The sequence below is a fragment of the Glycine soja genome, chromosome 19, assembly GCF_004193775.1.
Source record: "Glycine soja cultivar W05 chromosome 19, ASM419377v2, whole genome shotgun sequence".
NCBI classification, from domain to species: Eukaryota; Viridiplantae; Streptophyta; class Magnoliopsida; order Fabales; family Fabaceae; genus Glycine; species Glycine soja.
In genome coordinates, this window is record NC_041020.1 from 15522165 (window position 1) to 15528164 (window position 6000).

A 6000-nucleotide genomic window follows, 5' to 3' on the forward strand; every position below is an offset into this window, starting at 1 on the left:
TTGCATGTCTTGAATGCTTTCATTTGCATTCATCCTGAATAGTTCATATTCATGAGTTAATGTGTTTATCCTAGATCTTTTAACATCTGTTGTGCCTTCATGTGTTACTTGTAAAGTGTCCCTTATTTCCTTAGCACTCTTACAATTTGAAACCCTGAAATATTCATCCATTCCCAGGGCAGATGTAATTATGTTTTTGGCTTTTAAATTATATTGTACTCGTCTTCTATCCTCTTCAGACCATCTATCTCTAGGTTTTTCTATTGTTGTGCTTCCACTTGTTGTGCTCCCATCTATTGTGGTTCTTTCTACAGTGGTGGGTATATAAGGCCCTATTTCTATGGCTTCCCAAATATTTAAGTCTATTGCCTCAATAAAAATTTGCATTCGGGTTTTCCAGTAGTGGTAACCCTCTCCATTAAAGATTGGAGGTCTATTAATTGAATTTCCTTTTGGAAATAAGAAGTTTGCCGAGGCCATTATTCTTGAAGCTTCTAAACTTTATACAAGAATGAAGCTCTGATACCACTTGTTGGACAAGTGGCCTCGGATATCTTAAGAAGGGGGGGGGGGTTGAATTAAGATATTGCAAACAATTTCCCCAATTAAAATTCTATTTCACTTTCTATGCAAGTTACAAACTCCCTTAAAAAAATGAACTCTAAAATAATGATTCAAATAGAACAATATGAATATAAATATAAAGCAATAATAAATAAAAGAGTTTAAGGGAAGAGAAAGTGCAAACTCGGATTCATACTGGTTCGGCCACACCCTTGTGCCTACGTCCAGTACCCAAGCAACCCGCTTGAGAGTTCCACTATCTTGTAAAATCCTTTTACAAGTTCTGAACACACAAGGACAATCCTTTCTTTGTGTTCAGAATTCTTTTACAACAAGAGACCCTCGGTCTCTTAATCCCCTTTGAGAATTTAGAAAGAAGATAAGAATGAATCTCTCTTGAAAGAGATAGATTGTACAATCTGAGCACTCAATTAATTCCTTATTGAATTGCAAGTGTATTGGCCAAGGAATTCTTAAGAGGATGACATGTTTTTGCTCTTTGAGAGAATAAGAATTTTTGATATGAAAAACTTTGAGCAAATTCGTGTTTCAAGTCACATATATATAGACCTTTGGTGGCCATGTAAAAACCATTTGAAAAGATGTGACTCTTAGAAATAATTTTCTGAAAATCTCCTCTGGTAATCAATTACAGGTTTTAAAATTTGAATCAAAACGTTTATTAACTGCTGGTAATCGATTACCAATATTGTGTAATCGATTACACAGTCTAAAATTTGAATTCAAATATTTAGTAGCTGTTGTAAACCATTTTTTGCCATTGGTAATCGATTACATCCTCTGGTAATCAATTACCAGAGAGTAAATCTCTTGAAAACACTTTTTAACTTAAATTACTTGGCCAAACCTTTTGCTATATCAATTTGGAATTCCCTTCCTAAAATACTAGTGATCATCTTGATGTTGTGTCTTGTATTCTTGAATCATTGTCTTAAATTTAAACTTGAAAAGCGCATTTGCATCATTTCATCAAATCATCATGATCATCATCAAAACATCAAAGTCATTTGCTTCTACAGTCTCTTGGATTGTGAGAATTGTAATCAAGAGATTGGTTGTCTCTTGAAAAATCTTGAACACAAGGGTGAGGGATCCCAAGGTGTGTTCAAAGTCTGTAAAGGATTTACAAAGATAGTGGAAAATCTCAAGTGGGTTGCTTGAGGACTGGACGTAGGCATGGGAAGTGGTCAAACCAGTATAAATCAAGTTTACATTTCTTTCTTCCCTTATCTCATTTATGTTATTACAATCAATTTTGTCGTGCACGTTTAAAGAACATCGATTAAATTCATTGTTGCTTCTTCTTCTTCTGCATTCTGAGCCTATCTTTAAAAGGGGGTTAAAGTTTGTTAGTGGAAAAATTGTGAAACTTAATTCAGCCCCCTCCCTCTTAAGTTATTAAGGCCACTTGTCCAACATGGACAAGGTTGAGCTCCTTCCATATAGGGACCTAGATGACCTAGTCCAACTTTTCATAAGGGTAAAGCAACACAACTTAAAAGGAAGTCTACTTCAAAATCTTATGGCTCTCACTCTTATCCAAAGAAAGACCAAGGTCAAGGCATCTTAGGGGCTGCACCTTCTAAGCCCAAAGATGATAAGGGGAAGACAATAGAAAAAGAAACCCCCTAAGGCTAGTATGCAAGATAAGACTAGCTCTATAAAGTGCTTTAAATGTCTTGGAAGAGGACACATTGCTTCTCAATGCCCCACCAAGAAAATCATGATTATAAGGGGCCAAAACATTTATAGTAGCCAAGATGAGGCTACTACTTCACCTTCCTCTAATGAAAGTGAAGAAGCAAAAAGGGAAGAATCTAGTGAAGAAATCTACCCTCAAGAAGAAGGGGACCTTTTAATGGTCAGGAGGCTTCTAGGAGGCCAATCTTATGACTTGACCCAATCTCAAAGAGAGAATATTTTTCACACAAGGTGTAAAAATTTTTATAACACATGCTCTCTTATTGTAAATAGTGGTTCATGTTGCAATTGTTGCAACACAATATTAGTTTCTAAGTTGAGCCTTGCTATCACTCCCCATCCAAAGCCTTTCAAACTTTAATGGCTCAATGAGCAAGGGGAGATGATAGTCAATCAAAAAGTGAAAGTGCCCTTCTCCGTTGGAACATATGTGGATGAAGTGATTTGTGACGTAGTTCCTATGGAGGCAAGCCACCTTCTCTGAGGTAGGCCAAGGAAATATGATAGGAAAATCATCTATAATGGCCTAACTAATGACATAACCCTCACCCACCTTGTAACAAAGTTTATGTTGCATCCTCAAACACCTTCACACGTAACTAAGGATCAAGTAGAAATAAAACTCAAATGGGATGTGGAAAAGAATAGAAAGACAAAAGAAGAACAAACTTTAATAGTTGAGGAGTGTAAGGAGGTAAGTTTCTCCTCCAAGAGATTAGCTAAGAAGGAGAGTTATTTTGCAATAAAGATAAACATTAAAGAAACTTCCCTTCTTAGACAACCTCCACATCTTTTCCTTTGTAAAAGAACACTTGTTAGCACTACCATACCTTTTGAGCTTGAGGTTATTCCTCAAGTAAAGGAGTTTTTGGATGAGGGTTTGGGTAGTAAGAGCTTAAATCCTTGTCATTTGTTGGTGCCCAAAATAGGTATTATGAGGCACCAAATCCCTATGATAGGTGTGCAACCCTCTTTTGTAAAATCATCCACGCATCCAACATGATGTAAGTTCCATTAGAGCTTGTAGGCCTAGGATCTTCTTCATCAATGGATTGCTTTGCTTCTTGGAAGATGAATGGCAGTGGAATGGAGAAGGAAGAGAGAGAGGAGACGCCACTTCAAGCAAAAGATGAGTCTAGAAGAAGCTCACCACCATAGGAGGCCATGGATAAGAACTTGGAGGAAGAAGGAGATGAATGAAGGGAGAGGAAGAGAAGAGCACGAAATTTTGTGCTCTAAAAGAGCTCTGAAATATAATGTTTAATATTCAAATGATCAAAGTTCCAAAAAATACACACACATGACCTCTATTTATAGCCTAAGTGTCACACAAAATTGGAGGGAAATTTGAATTTCAATTCAAATTTCACTTGAATTTGAAATTGAATTTGTGGAGCCAAACTTTGGAGCTAAAATTTCACTAATTATGATTAGTGAATTTTATTTATGGTTCAGCCCACTAATCCAAGATCAATTCCAAGATTCTCCACTAAGTGTGGTTAGGTGTCATGAGGCACGTAAAGCATGAAGGACATGCACAAAGTGTGACTATATGATGTGGCAATGGGGTGTAGTAAGCAAATGCTCACCTCCCCTCTAAAATTTAATTGGATTGGGCTTCTACCAATTCAATTAAATTTATTACCAACCACACACATCAAATATTCACTTAGTGCATGGGAAATTACAAAACTACCCCTAATACAAAAACAAGTCTAGGTGCCCTAAAATACAAAGGCTGAAAAATCCTATATTTTCTAGGGTACCCTACCTACATTATGGAGCCCTAAATACACGGCCCAAAATTAATGAAGCCTTAATCTAATATGTACAAAGATAAGTGGGCTCATACTTAGTCCATGGGCGCGAAATCTATCCTAAGGCTTATGAGAACCCTAGGGCCTTCTCTTGCATCTTTGGTCCAATCTTCTTCAAGTCTTCTATCCAATGCCCTTGGGGGGTAGGATTGCATCATTCCCTCCCCCTTGAAAAGGATTTGACCTCAAATCCAGAGGTTCTTAAAACTCATGGATTCTTTCCTCAACACCTGTAAAAAGAATAAAAACATATTTATTAGTGATGTTGGGTATGTTAGAGTACGGTAAGGACTGAAAACCCCTTTCCCGACCATCTTCCCATGAGAGAATATAGTTTCTCACCAACTCAATGAGTGGTGCTAGAAGTATAGAAAAATATGGGACAAACCTTTTGTAAAAGTATTTTAAGATATTGAAGCCCCAAATTTCTCTTATACTTGGTGGAGTAGGCCACTCAAGAATGACCTTTATTCTCATAGGGTCCATGGGAAGCCCTTGATCACTATTTAAAAAGTTAGGGAAAGTAATGGAATAAAACATATCTTTTTCTTTATTTTCGTGTTGATTATTCCTACAAAAAATTTCGACAAACCTAAGGTGTCCCACATGAGCACCTAGGTTTGCATTGAAACAAAAAATAAAAGCAAACCTACCTAATGAGTCCCTATGTACACAAATCATGAAGATGTTGGGTGCATGAGTGATTTTACAAAAGAGTGTTGCACCACTCAACACATTCATCATACCACCTATCATAGGGATTTGGTGCCTAATAATACCTATTTTAGGTACCAACAAAGCACAAGGATTAAAGCTCTTGCGAACCAAACCCTCATCCAGCAACTCCTTTACTTGAGGAATAACCTCGAGCTCAAGAGGTATGGCGGTGCTAAGGGATGTTTCCTTGATAGGAGAAGGTAGAAAGATTGTTTAAGAAGGAGTGCTCTTTTAATATCACCTTTTGTTGCAAAATGATTTTCCTTCTTAAGAATCTTCTTGGAGGAATCTTTTTCCTCCTTTACCTTCCCCTTGGCCTTTGAAGACAAGGCCTTACTATCCTTCTTTTTCTTCCTCATCCCTGTTATCTTTCATAGTTAGTTGATCTTTGGCCACCTGTGAAGGTGTTTGAGGATGCAACATAAATTTAGTGCAAAGATGAGTGAGGGTAATTTCATTAGTTAGGCCATTGTAAATGATCTTCCTATCAAATTGCCATGGCCTTCCTAAAAGAATATGTCCTGCCTTCATGGGAACTATATCACAATTAACTTCATCCTTATATGTCCCAATGGAGAAAGGCACCTTCACTTGTTGGTTAACTATCATTCCCCTTGCTCATTGAGCCATTGAAGTTTATAAGGTTTTGGGTGGGGAATGATAGTGAGGTTCAACTTGGAAACTAATCTTGTGCTACAACAATTGCAACAAGATCCACTATCCACAATGAGAGAACAAGTTTTATCTAAAATTTTGCATCTTGTATGAAAGATGTTCTCGCTTTGAGATTGAGATAGATCACAAGATGGACCTCCAAGGATCCTTCTAATCATTAAAAGGTCACCTTCTTCATGGGGGTAGACTTCCTCACTAGACTCTTCACCTCTTACTTCATCTTCACTTCCACTAGAGGAAGGGCAAGAAATAGTCTCCTCTTGAGTACTATAAATGTCTTGACCCCTCATGATCATGGTTTTCTTTGTGGGGCATTGAGAGGCAATGTGACATCTCCCAAGACATTTGAAGCATTTAAAGTTGCTAGTCCTTTCTTGGGAACTAGTCTTAGGGGTGTATTTCTCTATGGCCTTACCCTTATCTTCCTTGGGTTTTGAAGGTGCAGCCCTTAAAATTCCATGGGCTTGGTCCTTCCTTGGATAAGAGTGAGAGCCATAAGATTTTG